Below are 19,943 nucleotides of genomic sequence, written 5' to 3' on the forward strand. Positions count from 1 at the left end.
GAGTGTAAAAACAAACAAACAAAAAACCCGTCTGGCTCTATTTACTTTCCTTTTATTTAAAAAAAAATGCATACATTTCTTTCTTTTGAGGGAACACCACATTCCCCTCCTCCTTTTCTGCAGGTGACTTGTGTTGCAGAGTTTTGAATTTTGGCTAAAAACGTCTAGCTGTGCAAGGGAAGTGCAGGGACTTACAGAATAGACAACCTCTTATGCTCTCATCAGCTGGCACTCACAGTCTCAATAACTCTGAAACATTGATAAGAGAAAGAATAAAAAGGTTTTATTTACTCACAGTTGTCTAGATTAAAAAACAGTATACTGTACAAAAATGACTGCTTACACAAACAGGTTTCATCAGATTCACTGCCTGCTTCCAACAGGCTATATTCTAACTGCATAATGACAATATAACTGCAAACTGCATACTAGCAGCATACTAACCTTTTACTTCTAGCAGACTAAAAAAAGAGAAAGAAAGACACTTAAGCAGAGAGGCATGTCTCTCTTCAAAATCAGAGGCATGGAAGGAACAATCAGTAAACTGCTGGGTTTACTGATAGTCACCCCACCCCAGAAAGGTCCCTCCCATCCAGATTTAGTGAAGGCAGCCTACGAGGCTGAAATAATTCAAACAGCTTCTACCTATGTTTTAAGGCAAAGCAGGTGGGAGATGGTGCTGATTCTCCTGGGTGCCCAAATTGCTAGCAAAAGCTCTGTTCCTTCTCCTAGTAAGCAGTTTTATCTGAAATTAGAAACAGTGTGACCAAAACTAAATCAAATCATTTGTAAATGGGATTGTGGATTATTTTGATAATTCCATTCTTTAAAATCAACAATAAAGTTATTATAATTGATAGTTTTCTCTCCCATTAACAACGCACACTGAAATCCTGATATGCACCATTGGTTGACTGCTTGGGTAGATTATGAGAAGACATAATTTTCTGGGAAAGACAGTAATGCTGGGAAAGGTGGAAGGCAGCAGGAAGGCCAAACGCAGGAAGGAATCCAGAGGCTTGAGTCTTCAGTTGCTGAGCAGGGCAGGTAAGGCCAGGACATTTTAGACGGGACATTGCTCCTTCTTAGGGTCACCATAAATCAGAGGTATCTTGAAGGCATGTAGCAACAAAGCTCCCCTCACTTTCATTTCATGGATTATTTCTCCCCTGTTTGTCAGGGGAGGCTAGCACACCAGAACCCCTGGTTCCTTCTTTCAAGCTTGGAGAGATGCATTTGTCAGCAAGACAGGAGAGGGGGCACCTTACTGGATGTGGTTCCATACTTGGCAGAGCTAGATATCCAGCCAATGTCAAGATGGTGGAAATCCCTCGTCTCACTACTGCTTGTTTTGTCATCTATTCCAGGAAAGCACCACCAGTGTTTTCCACCAGCCAAGCAGTCTCTGAATGACTGTTAAAATCATGTACTGTATATTACTTTTGTCTCTCTCTGCCTCTTTCTTTACCCAGCTGCTTTCAAACAAAGCTTTCATTCTCACAAGGAAGAATATCCATACAGAAGTAAACATTCTTATACACATTACACCATTAGTCATCCTCTCTTCATGTTCTCTCTGTTCCTTTTGAACCTGTTCTGTCCTTTGACTCCAATCAGGAGTCTCTTCCTACCAAATCTCAGCGATGTTTATCAAATTGTGCTTACCATCTTGTATCAGGACTTCAAGTTCAGCCTATTTGTTTCTTGCATTCTGTTCATAGGCATGTGGATATATTTTATACATGAGGAGGTATGGGTACTGTAATGCTGCCAAAGGTTACCACAGACAGAAGCAGTAACTCCCCATTCTGTAATACTTTTTGCCACTGCTTCCTCAACAGCAGCACTTCTGCCTTGTCCTGGGCAATTTGTTAGCTGTGAGAGAAGGGGGAAACCAATGTGTTGCTAAGCAACCACTTTGTGCTTCTTAATTTTCCACTCCTCCTGCCAAAGTGGTATGCAGGAATGGGATTTTTTTAAAAAAATTTATTTTCAGGACTGCAAATATCCTTATTCTCCATTCTGGGAGTTCTACCTACCTTGCAGGCCCCTTTCAAACACTTCAGCGTGAGGCACCTGGGAGAAAGGTCTAAACTTGAAGGCTGAGGCTTAGCTAGCCCTAGCTTCCTGTTCCTCCCGGCAGCTGGTTGCTTCCTTGCCAAGAAGGAACCTTGGGCAAAGTTTAGCCTAGCTAAGCCTCAGAACCTGCTAATCCAGCCAGGGCTTTCTCTCAGGTGCATCACACTGAGGGGCTTGAAAAGGGTCTGTAAGATAGGTAGAACTCCCAGGATGGAGAATTATGGTATCTGTAGTCCAAAAAAAAATCCAAAAATCTCATTCCCAGTAGTGTGCAGTGGATGGCTTTCCTGAGCAGCCCTGGACTTGAGTACAGCACTGACAGAGTTGGTAGCATGGTCAGGGTGCCAACTAGTAGTCTTCCCAGAGAACAAAGTAGCTCAGTGAGTTATCAAGCAAAGAGACAATACTGATTGTAGAAAAATTATATTGAAATCAAGTTTGCAGCAAGGTTCATACATGCAGTCGTGCCCTGCTGGATGATTACTCCGCTCTACAACGAATCTGCATTACACTGATGTTTTTGCAATCGCAAAAGCGATTGCAAAACGATGGTTTAAATGAGGGGATTTCGCTTAGCGATGATTGGTTCCTGCATCAGGAACCGATTTTTTGCTTTACAACGATCCGCAAACAGCTGATTGTCGGGTTTCAAAATGGCTGCCGGCTTTCAAAATGGCCTCCTGCTGTTTTCTAGGATGGATTCCTCACTTTACAGGCACCGAAAATGGCCACCGTATGGAGTATCTTCGCTGGACGGTGAGTTTTTCAGCCCATTGGAACGCATTGAACGGGTTTTCAATGCGTTTCAATGGGATTTTTTCGTTTCGTTTGACAATGTTTTTGTTCTACAGCAATTTCGCTGGAACAAATTAACATCATCAAGCGAGGCACCACTGTACAGCATAGTCCTTATTCAGTCCTTTGGTTATACAGGCAATATCAATAGGTTCAGTCCATAAATCAGTCCAATATATCTCTGTCCTTGTTAAATCCGTCTGACAGCATTCCTCCTTACTCCTCTGACCCACACCACAAGGTTGAATGCTGGAACTGCTGGCTTTATTCCACCTTCAGCCATACATTGGTTTCTTTATACAGCTGTTACAAGTTTTTACTACATATCTTGTTCCTTCACAGCTGTCTAAATCAGTATTTTACAGTATTTCTTTACAGTAATTCTTACAAATACTTACAGCATTTATAAGTTCTTACATATGGTTCTACAAAACTGTATTAACAATTCTATTCAGGTTCTTGTCAGACCTGTCAAGCACCTGTTGTTGTCAGTAGCAAAATATTCAGGAAGCTCTTTGATTTGGCACTTAAATGACTCATTTGTTGCATTCACACATATTTTCCAATATATAGTCTTAGGTGGACACCTCAATACTATAACATGTGAAGTGGCCCTTAGAAGTAACACTGTGCCCTGTGTTGGGGGGGAAATGGATTTCAGTCCACAAATCTCACATTGAAATAAATTTGTTAGTCTCGGATGTAATAGAGTAACGTAAAGGTTCCCCTTGATATTTAGTTGAGTCATGTCTGACTCTAGGGCGCGGTGCTCATCCTCGTTTCCAAGCCGTAGAGCCAGCGTTTGTCCGAAGACAGTTTCTGTGGTCACTTGGCCAGCACAACTAGACACGGAATGCCGTTACCTTCCCACTGAGGTGGTACCTATTTATCTACTCACATTTGCATGCTTTCAAACTGCCAGGTTGGCAGGAGCTGGAACAAGCGATGGGAACTCACTCTGTCACGTGGATTTGATCTTGTGATGGGGTACTTTTTTTAAATCTTGTTGTTACTTCTCCCAGAAGCATCAATGCACAAAACTGTGTGGACTGTCAGTACATGTGTGAAACCAGTAATTGGTCACTTAACCTGACTCAGCAGTGTTCAAGAATGAATCCTTTCCCTTGAGAATAATGATTTTGAAGAGCTTTTATGTTCCATGATGGCTTCTTCCCCATCTCCACGAGAAGTCAAGGAAGCAGGGATAAAACCATTCTGTAGGACAAGCACCATACAGTTTCTGGAGTAATGAAGAGAAAGCTTGCCAATGTAAACATGAGGAGGGATCCATTCAAGCAGCAGTTGTTAATACTTGTGAAGTCAGATCTGCTTCTGCACACCAGATGGGAAGTGAGAAGTGGTCATAGCAACTCCTGATGTTGGCGACACACAATTCAGAGCTCCTGTTTTGAATTCCCAGCCTGTTGCCTTTTTGTGGAGCACACACACAGAGAGATGAACGCCGTGCTGGCAGATCATGCCCGGCTTGTTCGTTATGGAGTAAAGGGCAAAAATGTGTCAGGCTTGAGTTTATGCGTGCCTCTAAAGAGGGCGGCTGCTGTTGACTGCTCTCGCAGAGTCTTTTTGAACCATTAAGATCAAGAACAAAAAGAGGCCATTAAAGAGAGAGAACAGCCTGTGTGTGATGGAGAATGTAGAGCTTTCCTGCAGCAACGGTTCTACCTACCCACATACCCACTCCTCAAATCCAAAGTTATAAGACCAAGAAGGACCTGGTCTATCATACTCTGAATCGTCATGCTTTATGCACACGAGGAGGAAGAGAGCTAGCGAGAAAGACTGCTGCTGGGGAGGAAGGGGAAAGTAACAATGTCAAATGACAGTCTGGGGTCCCAGTGGTTTATTCTTAGCCTTCTAATTGGTATGGGAAGGATGCACTAAACCTTGCTTTAGGATTCCTGTGGCTGGCAGAGAGGATGATCTTGAAATGCCAAGTGCTCTCCAGAGAGGCAGCTCCTATCCAATTGAAATGTTCTGCTCAAATCCTAAAGGCCTTGAATGGTTTCTCGGCTTTTCTGTTTCCCTTTTCTTTTCCTTTTGAAACTGCAGGAACATCGACTGAAAAGGAGAAGTGAGACAGAGATGCTGCTAATTTGCCTTAATTATAGTAGAATAGTGGACTTTTCCTAACAATGGAAAAGTTCAAAGAGCTGAAAGTTATAGATACTGTAGTAATAAACATCTTCACTATTCAGGTTTACACTAATGCAATGTAGTTTGGTGAGATCCATGAAGCTGATGTATATCTATGTTGACATCATATTGAAAATATGTTGATATGGAGAAGAGACCATGGCTTAGAGAGTGACTAGACATGTATTTGCCATGCTGTTTCTGTTATAGAATCATACAACAATTGATTTGGAAGGGTCGTATAAGTCCAACCCCTTGCTCATTGCAGCAATCTGAATCAAAGTAGATCTGAAAGGCATTTGTTCAGTTTTCTCTGGACTGCCTCCAGCACTGGAGCACCCACCACCTCTCAAGCTAATCGGTTCCATCGTTGTACTGCTCTAGCAGTTAAGAACGTTTTTCCTATATTCAGCCTAAATCTGGCCTCCTGTAACTTGAGTCCATTATTATGTGTCCTGCACTCTGAGATGACTATGTTCCTCACTATTCCTTTTTATATTTTCTCCCCATCAACTACACAACATTAACGCAAATCACACATAGATTCAATCTTTTGGCATGAGTGAGGGTATATTTTATTTATCCAGCAAAACTTGTTTTTGATTTTGGTTTTGGTTTTTGGTAGTGTTTCTGTTTCCATTATCTTCTCCTGCTGTTAGCTTGCGTGATTGCCTATGTCATTCCTTTGGAGCAGTTGTTGGGTATGTTTAGATGACATCATAAATGATACACAGAATGAGGCGTGGTTGAACCATACCCCTTTCCCCTACTTTCTGTTCTCACTGGTAAGGACGACAACTCCAATGTAATTTATAAATCATATTTTCTTTAAAAACTCATGTTTTTCTCCTAGTTCAGTGCTATAGTGCTAAGCTGATACTGTACTGATTAAATTGCTTGCCCTGTCTTTTCATTTTGGCCTTATTTCAATTACTGAGCATGGGGTGTGGGGTGGAGAAGGAAGTTGAAAGCTGGTGAAAGAGGCAGGTATTAAGCTACTGATAATGGCAGAGAAATATGAGATGGGAAATCCCTCGCGTCATTTGTAAAGCTAGTGGGGAAACCTGTCTGAAACCTTGGACTGCTTCTGAGCCTCATGGCGCAGTGGTTAAACCGCTGTACTGCAGCCAAAACTGTGCTCATGACCTGGGATTCAATCCCAGATAGTCGGCTCAAGGTTGACTCAGCCTTCTATCCTTCTGAGGTTGGTAAAATGAGTACCCAGCTTGCTGGGGGGGGGGAATGTGTAGCCTGCATAATTAACTTGTAACCCACCCAGAGAGTGCTTGAAGCGCTATGGGGCGGTATATAAGCAGCACGCTTTGCTTTGCTTTGCTAGTCAGAACTGAAAACACTCAGCTAGATTGGCTCTCAGTTGGCATGAGCTCCTCTGTTTCTCTGTGGTATGAACTGAAGTAAAAAAAAAAATGGTACCAGACCTGATACAGTAGGAAATAGATTGAGTACTCGAAGCCCTTTCTAATGTTCAGATATTGTATTAGGTCCAGCCCTACTGTTAGACACATTGAAATGAATCTGGAAGTGGAGAAAAGTGCAGCTGTATTTGCAAAACAACTGTGTGGATGTGCAAAGGAAAAGGGGTAGAGACTGATAACTAAGGCTACAAGGGTAGTCGCCTTGGGCCAAAAAAATTCATTTCTCACTCTTCCTCCTCCCAGCAGTCTGGGTCAGAGCTGCCAGGGGCCCCAGGCCTGCTGCCAGTGCCGGTGAAGACCTCGAGCAGCTCCACAGCCAGTTCATGGCACCCCTCCCCGAGGGCTTCTCCCACCTTGGCCCCAGCACCCTGCCCTCGTGTTGTGTCACAGAGCCAGCACATGACCCCCACTTTATAATATCAGCCATGCCCTGGGTGGTGGCAACCCACTCTATGCACAGCCTAAGGCCGCCTCTCAGTTTCGTTGGTTGCTTCCTTGAGCACAGACTGATATTTTTTGGTCTGACTTTAATTTCTTCTTACCCTTAATCCAGAGCATGCCAGGACCTCCTGTCTTCCATCACCTCCCGGAGTTGGGTCAAATTCATGTTGGTTGCTTTGATGACACTGTCCAACCATCTCGTCCTCTGTTGTCCCCTTCTCCTCTTGCCTTCACATTTTCCCAACCTCAGGATCTTTTCCAGGGAGTCTTCTCTTCTCATGAGATGACCAAAGTATTGGAGCCTCAGCTTCAGGATCTGTCCTTCTAGTGAGCACTCAGGGTTGATTTGCTTCAAAATGGATAGGTTTGTTCTCTTTGCAGTCCAGGGGACTCTCAAGAGTCTCCTCCAGCACCACAGTTCAAAGGCATCAATTCTTTGGAGGTCAGCCTTCTTTATGGTCCAGCTCTCACTTCCATACATCGCTACTGGAAAAACCATAGCTTTGACTATGTGGACCTTTGTTGGCAAGATGATGTCTCTGTTTTTTAAGATAATGTCTCGGTTTGTCATCACTTTCCTCCCAAGAAGCAGGAGTATTTTAATTTTGTGGCTGCTGTCACCATCTGGAGTGATCATGGAGCCCAAGAAAGTAAAATCTGTCACTGCCTCCATATCTTCCCCTTCTATTTGCCAGGAGGTGATGGGACCAGGAGCCATGATCTTAGGTTTTTTTTACTCCCCCAGAAGACAGGAATGTTGGCCCCAGTTGTAGGTACCAGTATGAATGTCAACAACCGTGGACTCTGCCAAACATTAGGTTATTGGAACCTGGGGCAGAGATTGTTTGGGGGGTTTATGATACTTGGGCTTTGTTAATATGAAGGAGTCATATCAGTGAATAAGCCCATACAGTCCTCCATAGAGCAGCTGCATGCATATGTTTCCCTTTGATCATATCATATACTGCAATACCTCAAACAAGATGGAGATAAACAATACTATTTTTGTTATATGATAGTTCTAAAGGTTAGTCTGTCATTGCAAGCAATGTGCTTGTAGATATAAAGGACAGAGGGCATGCTCCTGCCATCTCCTAAAGAGGAAAAATGAAAAACAAAATGTAGGGTATATAAGTTTAAGGCACTAGTGATCCAACTCCTTCCTTCCTCTGCGCTTGATCAATACATCATTTAGCAGCAGTGCTTCCAGCAAAATGAACATCAATTCCACCATTGGCAAGAACTCAGCATCAAGAGGACTGCACCATCAGGTTGCGTAAGAATACATTACAGCCAAAGACTTTGACTCTGGCTGCCCAATGCTCTAGAGTTCTAGGTAGGCGTTCGTGATGACAGGCTCTCAGAGGCCTTGGGCCATGGAAAGCAGAAGCAGCACAAAATGAATAGGCCTTCTAGAGAAATAAAAGGATCTGCTTTCACATCTCAGACAAGAAAGAGCAAATAAACTCTGGAACACAAAACAATGGCTTCATTTAAAATCCTGATTGCTCAGGCACAGGGATTTGAAGCACCAGTGTTGCTGGAGGGAAACAGCTGTCACCTTCTAATGGTGACCTCAATATCTGTTGGAGTTTTTACAACTTTGCATGTTGCCTGGAGAAGGTGTGACTGGGGGAGATCTTTCTGGGCTGGGCTGACTGTCAATGTATCCAGCACTAACCAATAGTTCCCTCCTGCCTCTAAATGCTGAGTGCTTGTCTCCTTTATTCTCCAGTCTGTTGAAATCTGTTGTTGAAAGCAGTCATGTTTGTCAGTTTGCTGTTTGATTTATTCAATTGTAAGTAATGCAATATTTTAATTCTACTACAAATGAGACTGTAAGTGCCAGTTAATGAAAAAAGGTACAGTGTATCTTAGGGAGCAAGTAGATTCTAACGTACTTACTTCAGAATCTGAGCAAAGCGTGTCTGTAACAGGAAGAAACAGAGTTCTTTTTACTGCTGTGAATACGCAACTTGGCATTCAGGAATCCAACACATGAATGCTCTTCAAAGCTTCTGAATGCCAAAATACAGCAAATGCTGAAAGTAAGTTTACTCATGGGATTGTAAGTGTTCCCTAATTAATGTTCAAATAATGGAAAAGTATCACTGTATTTATGGTTGTACATGAAATTTAGCAGGAATTTCCACCATGAATCTTTTCCCTTACAAATCTGTGTCCACTGCTGCTAGGCAGTTGGCCATTGGACACAAGGCCCCATTCAGTAGTTGCATTCCAGGTTCCCAGAGCCCTTCCAAGCAGTATTTATTGGCATAGTATGTGGGAAAATTGTTGGCTCAAAAGATCCAGCTACAGAGAAAAATCCACACAAGGACCTACAGAACAGATTATTATAATTAAAGTATGTCTCCCTTAAATATACCAGCCCTTATTGCATCATGAGTTTTAGTTAGATTTCCTCAACTGGTTATATAGTTTCAATAGATTCAGTCAGAGCCTCTGGTTTTGAGAAAGAATAAAAAACACATCTCTTTTACTCACAAAAATCTTCATATATGTTAGAATACAATTGTTATATTGTTTGAGATCTTAGTGGGTTTACTTCATTATTTTTTTAGTAACGGATTTGTTACACAAACACTTCATTGAGACTGATTCCATGACTAACTCGCAGGACTCTGATATTGCTAGCAGACTCTTACTGACACTGAACCATGACTGAGTAAAAAGGTGGGGAAAGGAATCGGAGGTAGAGAGAGAAACATTTGGCTGCTATTCTGTGATTGACATTCACCCAAAGTCCCTTGCATCCAAACTGCCTAAATATATAATATGCAGGTTGCTATAAATCCAGCAGTATTGTCATGTCTTTCTGACATCGTGAAAAATATTTCTTTCTCCTGAACTTTTTTTGGGAGGGGGGGTGTAGAATACTGCTGGTCTTGTTTTTCTATTGCTCTGGCTAGGCCCACTGATGGTATTCACAAAATTATAAAGTTGGAAATCAGCTCAGGGGTCAGCTCATCCATCCCCTTGCTAATGCAGGAAATATGCTGGTACAGCTTTGCTGATAGATGGCTATCGACTCTTTCTGTGCCTAACAGCCCTTAAAAGATCAAATTGAGAAGTTTATAGTTTCGCAGCTCGATTTTGAAAGGCAATGATCCAAATCAGTGCACCTAAAAGGATAAAGAAGTCCCACACTCTCCTCTCCCCCAGCTCTCAGAGCCCCACCCACCATGCTCCTCAAGGGTCATGGGGCTCTGTTGAGTGGCAAAAGCTGTTACTGGCATGGGGGAGGGCACTGAAATGGAAGAAATGGGAGCTTGTGGTAAAACTGGGTGCCTTGGAATCTTCTTGTGAGCAGAGAAGATGCTTCTGCTCAATAGTTTGTGTTCTTCCATAGCCTGTGGGGCACAGTCTGATCTGCTTGGCAAGAACCTGCTCAGTAATACTACAAGTAAGACGATCTTAAAATTGTTCAGGATCACTATCTGAATATGAGCCAACCGTGTTATGTAGCTGCAAAAAAAAGGCAAACACTATTTTAGGATGCATTAACAGAAATATAGTCTCCATGTGATTTGTTCCCCTCTATTCTGCACTGGATAGGCCTCATCTTAAGTGCTTTGTCCACTTCTAGACATCGCACTCTAAGAAGGATGGCAACAAACTAGAACAAGTTCAGAGAAGGGCAACATTGCTTTCCTCCCAAGAAGCAGGCATCTTTTCATTCTGTGGCTGCTGTCACCATCTGCAGTGATCATGGACCCCTCCAGGACTCTCCTCAAGGGTGTATTTTTAGGGAGCTTGGGTACTTTGAGACAGAGGTGGTTGTTATGCAGGCATGCATCTGGATCTAAGCCATGGTTAATAAATTACTTGTTTTGGCTTCTGCAAAAAAGTCACCTTCAACACTGATGCAGAAAGGGAGGAAAGGAAATAATTTTAAATAAATAAATAAATAAATAAATAAATAAATAAATAAACAGATTTGCACTGGAATGCTAGCATTCATCAAATTTTGAGCATCTGAAAATGGAGGATAAGGCTATCAGTGGCTTCTTAATAAAGGACGTTCTCTGGAGCTTTGCTGAAGACAGAAATCGCTTCTTTGGAAGGTAAAACCTTTATGTCTGACAATCCAGGGTAAGCTTGGAGCATCTACCATATTTTTTTGCTCTATAAGATGCACTCCCCCCCCCCAAAAAAAAGTGTGGGGGGAAAGTGTCTGTGTCTTATGGAGCAAATACAGTGGTGCCCCGCACAGCGAGGTTAATCTGTTCGGGATTAACCTTCGCTGTGGGAAACATCGCACTACGGAACACAAAAAGGCATTGGAACGCATTAAACAGCGTTTAATGCGTTCCAATGCCATAGAATACTCACTGTTGTGCGATGTTTCCTAGGGGTCGGCAGCCATTTTCGCGCCCTCCCCTCGCACAACGAGAGCGCCAAAATGGCTGCCATCAGCTGTCCGGCGGGTCCAAAATGGCCGCCGGAACAGCCGAAAGGGGCCGGGGCGCAGCGTTTTCACGCCCTTGGTAAGCAAGGGGAGCGCGCAAAAACGCTGCCGGAAGCCCCGAAATGGTTGTGCGCAGCCATTTCGGGGCTTCCGCAGTGTTTTCACGCTCTCCCCTTGCTTACCAAGGGCGCGAAAACGCTGCGCCCCGGCCCCTTTCGGCTGTTCCGGCGGCCATTTTGAAGCCGCAGAACAGCTGATCGGCGGGTCGCAAAGCGAAGGTCGGTAAGCGAGCAGCTTACCGACCTTCGTTCTGCGATTTCCCGCATATACGGGCACCGTTTCGAGATTGCATTTGCGATTGCAAAAATGGCCTCGTAGAGCGAATTCATCGCTCTACGAGGCGCCCGTTGTGCGAGGCACCACTGTACTGTAAAACAGCGCTCCCTGGGGCCCAGTGGGGGGATGGTGGGGGCAGCCTCGTAAGGGTCCGAGAGTGCCTTCCAAGACCCTTTGGAGTCTCCACCCACCCACCCACCCCCACGGGCCCAGCGGGCCCGAATTGCCAGAATTTTTTTCCTGTTTTCCTCCACTAAAAATGAGGTGTCTTATGGAGCAAAAAATACGGTAACTATAACCACTATCTTAGAAATGAAAACCAAACAATATCTACAAATTTTCTCCTATCAATACAGCCTCTGGGAGACAGAGGGTCCCTCCTCCATCTTAGAATCATAGAATAATTGAGTTGGAAGGGGGCTATAAATCCATCAAGCCCACCTCCACTCAATGTAGGATCTAAGTCAAAGCAGATCTGTCAGATAGTTGTCCAATTTTCTCTTGAATGCCTCCAGCAGTGGCACACTCACCACCTGCCAAAGGAATTGGTTCCATTGTTGTACTGCTCTAACAGTTAAGAAGTTTTTTTCTGATATTCAACCGAAATCTGGCTTCCTGTAGCTTGAGCTCATGATTAGTGTCCTGCAATCTGGAACAACTAAGAGCAGATCCTGACCTTATTTATTTATTTATTTATTTATTTATTTATTTATTTATTTATTTATTTATTTATTTATTTATTTAATATCCTGCCTATCTAGTCGGGTGAGAACCACTCTCTTTCACTGTATGACTAGAGAATTGATTCTCTACAGCACTTTCTCACAGCAGTATGGTTATATATCATCCCCGCTTTTGGAGGCAGTATCCCTCATTGGAAGGACAGATCCTGAAGCTGAGGCTCAAATACTTTGGCATCTCATGAGAAGAGAAGACTCCCTGGAAAAGACCCTGATGTTGGGGAAGTGTGAAGGCAAGAGGAGAAGGGGACAACAGAGGATGAGATGTTTGAACAGTGTCACTGAAGCTACCAACATGAATTTGACCCAACTCTGGGAGGTAGTGGAAGACAGGAGGGCCTGGTGTGCTCTGGTCCATGGGGTCACAAAGAGTCGGACACGACTTAACGAATAAACAACAACTTCCCCAGAGGTGGATAGACCAACTCCGGCCTCTTTCCTACTTCATTTCTCGAGGTGCTACTTCTGCTGATCACTGCAGTGGGTCGACCAATTTCCCTCAAATGTCTCTCTCTGGGAAATATAGCTCAGTAGTGGGTATTACATTCATAGTCTACCTCTGAAGCTTCCACTAGGCATGTGGTTAGCCACTGGGAGAACAAATTATTGTATTTGACAGGACTTTTATTATATCCGGTAAGGCTCTTGTTATGTTATGGTTAAAACGCTGTACTGCAGCTAAAACTGTGCTCACGACCTGGGGTTCAAATCCCAGGTAGCCGGCTCAAGGTTGACTCAGCCTTCCATCCTTCCGAGGTCGGTAAAATGAGTACCCAGCTTGCTGGGGGGGGGCAATGTGTAGCCTGTATAATTAAAAATTGTAAACCGCCCGGAGAGTGCTTGTAGCGCTATGGGGCGGTATATAAGTCCAATAAATAAATAAATAAATAAATAAATAAATAAATAAATAAATAAATAAATAAATAAATAAATAAATAAATAAATAAATAAATAAATAAATAAATAAATAAATAAATAAATAACATTTGTATAAATTATGTGGAGGAAGGCTTGGTAGAAGCCTGTAGGTCACTTTCCCCCAATCTAGAGGTATCAGATTGGGGAAGACTGCTGTAGCTTGCCTGACTGCAAGCATGCATCTATAAGATAAATAATAAATACCTGTGGGCCTCTGTTTGTCAAGTAACATTTGGTAAGGTAAAGGTTCACCTTGACATTTAGTCCAGTCGTGTCCGACTCTAGGGGGCTGTGCTCATCCCCATTTCCAAGCCGTAGAGCCAGCGTTTGTCCAAAGACAGTTTCCGTGGTCATGTGACCAGTGCAACTAGACATGGAATGGCGTTACGTTTCATATGTGGTGGTACCTATTTATCTACTTGCATTTTTACATGCTTTTGAACTGCTAGGTTGGCAGGAGGTACTCGCGTGCAAAGCACAGAATTACAGTTTAGGCACACTTTGGCTCTGTCAAGAATGGGTTCAGAGTACCAGACATGAAAGAAACCAAGGTGTCTCTCAATAGGTGAATTCCGTCTGGGATGAAGTAGTTGCCATGATCAATCTGGCCAACTGCCAGGGTCTAGCTTTCAAGAACAAGGGTGGCTTGTCATTGAGCGGAATCCTTTAGCTTATGTACCAACTGAAATAACATTATAGACCCCTTTGTGGAGTGATCTACAGGAAGGAGGTCCTTCAGTTTGCTTCCATAACCTTGAATGTCAGTGAAATTTCCACTACCTGGCACAGCTAGATTGGAAGTCTTGTTTTGCTGTGTTTTGTTCTAGGTCTTTTTTTGCAGGTGGGGAGGGGAGGAGTCATGCAGTTTGCCACACGTCCTGGGTCATTTTTATGAGATCTGACAGGCTACTTCTGTTCTTATCATCCAGTAAAGGTCATTAAGCCATAGCATTAAATAGTACTTCTCTTTGTTATTCCTCTTAGAGCATCCAGCCTCATGCACACTTTTGGGGCTGGTCGTGCATAGTAATGGGATTCTGGAGGGATCTTTCTGAACCTCCAGGGGACGAAGAGCGACAACATTCCTCCTTGATGAAGCCAGCGGAAGATTAAAATCTGTCCAAGTGCATTTCTGAAGGATAGACGGAAATGAATCACAACATCTGTTTACATATGACTCAAGAGCTATCTACTTTCTTTTCTCCCTCATAAATATCTGTATCTATTATTTCTCTAACCTCCATTTCTATCTTTATCTTCGCCATTAAACAGTAGCTTAATTATGACATGACGGAGGAAATGCTGGTGACTGCATATCGGGCTGAGTCTCTGCAGTATCCACCATATCGGAATGAGCTGATCGTTCAGAAAACGACTTGTATTCTATTTTGGTAGTGCCATTCTGGGGATGGACCAGCTTTCCCAGAGAGACCAATTTCATGTGACTTTTCTGGTTGTTGTTTTTTTTAGCCAGACAATTAAAAAACACACACACCGTACATCAGTTGTTGTTACATGCCATCAAGTCACCTCTGACTTATGGAGACCCTAAGAAATGAGAGATCACCAGAATGTTCTCTCCTCAACAGACCTGCTAATCTCTTGCAAATTCAAACCTGTGGGTTCCTTTCGGGAATCAATCTGTCTTGTATTTCGTCTTCCTCTTTTTCTGCTGCCTTCAACCTTTCCCAGCATTAATGTCTCTTCCAGAGAATCTTGCCATACTCTCAGGATTTGCCCAAAGTAGGACAGCCTCAGTTTCAACATTTTTGCCTCTACAGGTGCTTCTGGCTTGATTTGATCCAGAACCCACTTATTTGTCTTTCTGGCGATCCAGGGTATCCGTTAAGCTCTCCTCCAGCACCATATTTCAAATAAATCATTTTTTTTCCTGTCAGCTTTCATTACTACCAATACATTACTACCCGTTACTTAACACTTACCCTGCTTGACGACGAATCTGCTTCATGATGAAGCTTTTGTGATTGCAAAACGATGTTTGAATGGGTTTTTTTCACTTTGTAATGATCGGTTCCCTGCTTTGGGAACCGATTCTTTGCATTACGACAATCAAAACAGCTGATCGTCGGGTTTCAAAATGGCCACCGAGTGTACAAAATAATAATAATAATAATAATAATAATAATAATAATAATAATAATAATAATAATAATAATAATAATAATAACAACAACAACAACAACAACAACAACAACAACAACAACAACAATAACAATAACAATAATAACAATAATAATTTATTGTCATTGTAAGTATATACACATACAACGAAATTCACAGACACCCAGAGACCAGGCACATGCACACACATAAAATTCCCCAAACACTCCCCACCCACTAAAAGTCCCCCACTAAAAATACAAACATCTACACCGCAGGCCAAGTAATACAATCCAACTAATTATTCACTACTGGTGGTCTTTAAGCTCATTATTAATTGCAATTATAGCTCTGGGATAAAAACTATTGAGAAAACGTGTGGTCCGAGTCTTAATTGTTCTATATCTTCTGCCAGATGGTAACAGTTCAAAAAAGTTATAAGCAGGATGGGAAGAGTCTCTCAGGATGCTGTGTGACTTCCTTAGACAGCGGGATGTGAAGATGTCATCCAGGGTTGTAGCTGGAGCCCGATGATATTCTGGGCAATTTTAATGGTTCTCTGTAGAGCTTTTTTGTCTGCTACAGAGCTACTCCCAAACCATGCCAGAATGCCATTGGTTAGGACACTCTCAATGGTGCTATGATAGTATGACAGAAGTAAATGCTGAGATAAATTTAACTTGCCGAGCATTCTCAGGAAATACAGCCTCTTCTGTGCCTTCTTCATTAGCATGTTGGGATTTATAGTCCATGAGAGGTCCTCTGAGATGTAAGTACCCAGAAATTTAAAATTACCAACTCTCTCCACTTCCTCACCATTTATGTACAGTGGTAAATGTACATTTCTCTTCCTCCTAAAATCAATTATGAGTTCTTTAGTTTTTTTGATGTGAAGTGTGAGATGATTTTCTTTACACCAAAGTATCAACCTTTGTACTTCCTTTCTATAAGCAGACTCATTGTTCTTATTTATGAGCCCCACCATTGTCGTGCCATCCGCAAATTTAATAATTGCATTGGTGTTATACAGTGGGGTGCAATCATGTGTGTACAGGGAATAGAGGAAGGGACTTAGCACACAGCCCTGGGGAGCTCCTGTACTTAGTACCAGGGTAGAAGAATGGTGAGATCCCATCCTTATTGACTGTGGCCTATCTGTCAGAAAATCCTTTATCCACATGCAGATCTCCTGAGGTAATCTCACTGTGTTTAGGAAGGCTTTTTCGCAAGACAGGGAGCAGAAAATTTCTGCCCTATGGAGGATCTTCACTGGACGGTGAGTTATTCAGCCCATTGGAATGCATTGAACGGGTTTTCAATGAATTTCAATGGGACTTTTTATTTCGCTTGACAAGGATACCGCTTAATAGCGATTTTGCTGGAATGGATCATGCTTGTCAAGTGAGGCACCACTGTATTTCACACCCATACAATGCGATTGGGAATACAAGAGTGTGGATGATTTTGGTCTTCATCTCTAGTGACCCATCCTTACACTTGATCTTTTTAAAATTCCTTCATTGTCACCCTTCCTGTTTCAGTCTTCTTCTGATTTCTAGGCTGCAGTCTCTGTTTGGATTGATGATTGAATCCAGGTATACAAAATCTCTACCTATTTCAGTTTCTTCATTGTTGACATTAAAGCTGTGTAGTTCTTCTGTAGCAATGATGTTTATCTTCTAAATCATCATAATCATCTTATAACTGCAGAGCTGGAAGAAATCCTATGGATCATCAAGTCCAGCCTCTGTTAAGTGGGGAATTGAACTCCCAACCTCTGGCTCTGTAGCCATATACCTAAAACACTGAGCTATTAATGTACAACTGCAGTCCTGCTCTGACATTTTCTCCTTTCACTTTTATTAAAAGTTGTTTCAGGTCATTGCTGCTTTCTGCTAGCAAGATGGTGTCATCTGCATACCTCAAATTACTGATGTTTCTTCCACCAGTTTTCACTATTCCTTCATCTGAATCTAGTCTGGCTTTTTGTACGATATGTTCTGAGTACTGATTGAACAGATAAGGGGATTAAATGCACCCTTTTCTGATACTTTTGCCTTTAGGAAATAATTCCGTCTCTCCATATTCTGTCCTAAAGATAGCTTATTGTCCACAATACAGTTTAGGTATCAGAACAATTAAGCATAGACTGTTCTCCTTCTGAAATTCTTCAGTGTCCTCTAGTAGCCAGTGAATATTTGCAATATGATCTTGAGTGCCTCTTCCTTTTTGGAATTAAGCTTGAACATCAGGCATTTCTTGCTCCAAAACGGTAAAACCCTTTTTTGCAACACTTTGAGCATCACTTTGCTTGCATGGGAAATTAAAGCAATTGTAATAGTGTACTCCTTGACATCTCATTTCTTGGAATTGGAATGTATACTGAATATTTATAAGTTTGTGAGCATTATTTTGTTTTCAATATTTGTTAACATATTCTTGTTAGCATTTTCAGATTCAGTCTCTGAGACTTGAAATAGTTATATAGTATCCCATTTACCCCTGGTGATATATTTTTTCCCAGAGCTTTCAGAGCAGATTTCTTTTTTGCTTTCTAGAACTGAATGTTCATCATTATTCCTCTTCAAAGAAGTATATCATCCTTTTATCTCTTCAGTATATTGTTCCCACCTTCTCTTTATTTGGTCCTGATCAGATTACATGATTCCCTGTTGGTCATTCAGCATTCCTAATCTAGGCTTCAGTTTCCCTTTGATTTATTGGATCTCCAAGGAAGAGATTTCTTGTTTCCCCCCGTTTTGTTGTCTTCCTCTATTTCTTCACACTGATTATTACAGTAATTCTCTTTGTTGTCCATGATGGTCATTGAAAAATTGCATTCAGGATTCTGATCCTATTTTTGTCATCTTTTACTTTTGCTTCTTGCCTGTCCTTAACAATTTAAAGTGTTTCTTGCATCATCCATGTAGGTTTTTGTTTTCTTTTTACTACAGGAATTGTCTTTTTGCATTTTGATCTATTCTTATTGTTTACTCATCTGCTCATTAACTGCTTAGAGTAGTGACCAACACTAAGTCATCAGTATAGAAAGTTATGATGAACAAATAAATAAATGAGATTCTTCCTTAATAATATTTCTGGTTTTGATCCACAGTTAATGTATTTCACAGCCAATTGAGTTTAGTAATGCAAATCTGTTCTTTATGTGGACTTCAAATTCATCAGGAATGTTCTTTACTTTTTGGTGCTACAATGCTTTTATTGTTCTTTTTCAGCTCTACTCTAATGTTAGATATTAACAATTCATTATCAATACCACTATTTGTTTCTCCCTTCTTTTGGCAGAAAGAACACAGCCTGTCCGTCTCCTACTTCCAATTACATAGTCAATTTGATTTCTACGTATATTAACCATCTCGTGATGGTCATTCATACAGACATCTGTTTGGTTGACTGAAGTATATATTTGCAATAAACAGAATCTGAGTACAGTGGTGCCCCGCATAGCGACAATAATCCGTTCTGGATAAATCGTCGCTATCCGGAAACGTCGTTATACGGAAATAAAAACCCCATAGGAACGCATTAAACTCCGTTTAATGCATTCCTATGGGGCATAAACTCACCGCTAAGCGGAAATCCTCCATAGGGCCACCATTTTCGCCGCCTCGGTAAGCGAGGAATCGGCGCAAAAACGCTTTGGGCAGTCTTTTTGTTGATCTGGCAGCTATTTTGGAACCACCGATCAGCTGTTTTAAAACATCGCAATGCGAAGATCGGTAAGCGAAACGCTTACCGATCATCGCAATGCGATTTCCGCCCATTTAGAACATCGCAATGCAATCGCTTTTGTGATCGCAAAAGTGACATCGCTATGCGGATTCGTCGTTAAATGGGGCCCTCGCTATGCGGGGCACCACTGTAGTTCTCCTGCTTCATTTCTGTCCCCTAGGCCAAATTTTTCAACTATATTTGGCTCTGCTTTGTTCCCTACTTTTGTATTCCAGTCACCTATGATCCGGGGTCCCCAACCCCCGGTCCATTGCCTGGTACCGGTCTGTGGCCTTGGCAGGACTGGGCCATAGAGACAGATCTCCCGCCCCCTCAAATGTATGCCCCCCATGCACGCATGGGTGCCCCACCCAAAATCTCTCCCCCCCTTATCACAACAATACAACCACAACAAAAACATGCTGATCACCATCATCACACTATCTCCTGAAAAGGACAAAAGCTGTTCCCACAGCTATAAATAGTCAACTACCCAACAAACAGCAACAGAGCATGGACAGAGTTCCTACTCCTGTTACTCTGAAGATGCTGGCCACAAAGACTGGCGAAACGTCAGGAAGAACAACCTTCAGAACATGGAAAAAGAGCCCGAAAAACCCACAACAACCATTAATTTTTTAAAACTTTGTGAGGTAAAATACAAAAATCTGTAAAAAATATCACTTTCATCTAAGCTACTCAGAGCATGCAATTAAAATAGCTATATGTTGAAAGCAAAGGCATAAAATATTTATACATTGC

General features: G+C 42.1%; 1 protein-coding gene and 1 long non-coding RNA gene across 2 annotated transcripts in view; one reads left to right on the forward strand and one right to left on the reverse strand.

The window, feature by feature from the left end:
- The window catches only part of AMN (amnion associated transmembrane protein), a 111,691-nt gene that overhangs the window by 48,338 nt on the left and 43,410 nt on the right, over positions 1–19,943 (forward strand). The window lies entirely within an intron of this gene.
- Positions 129–2,371, reverse strand: LOC144587846 (uncharacterized). The gene is made up of 3 exons (XR_013543026.1): positions 1,666–2,371; positions 646–745; positions 129–249 (listed from the first exon to the last, which is right to left on the reverse strand). It is a non-coding gene; the product is annotated as an uncharacterized LOC144587846 (long non-coding RNA).

This window comes from Pogona vitticeps, chromosome 1, assembly GCF_051106095.1.
Source record: "Pogona vitticeps strain Pit_001003342236 chromosome 1, PviZW2.1, whole genome shotgun sequence".
Classification (NCBI taxonomy): domain Eukaryota; kingdom Metazoa; phylum Chordata; class Lepidosauria; order Squamata; family Agamidae; genus Pogona; species Pogona vitticeps.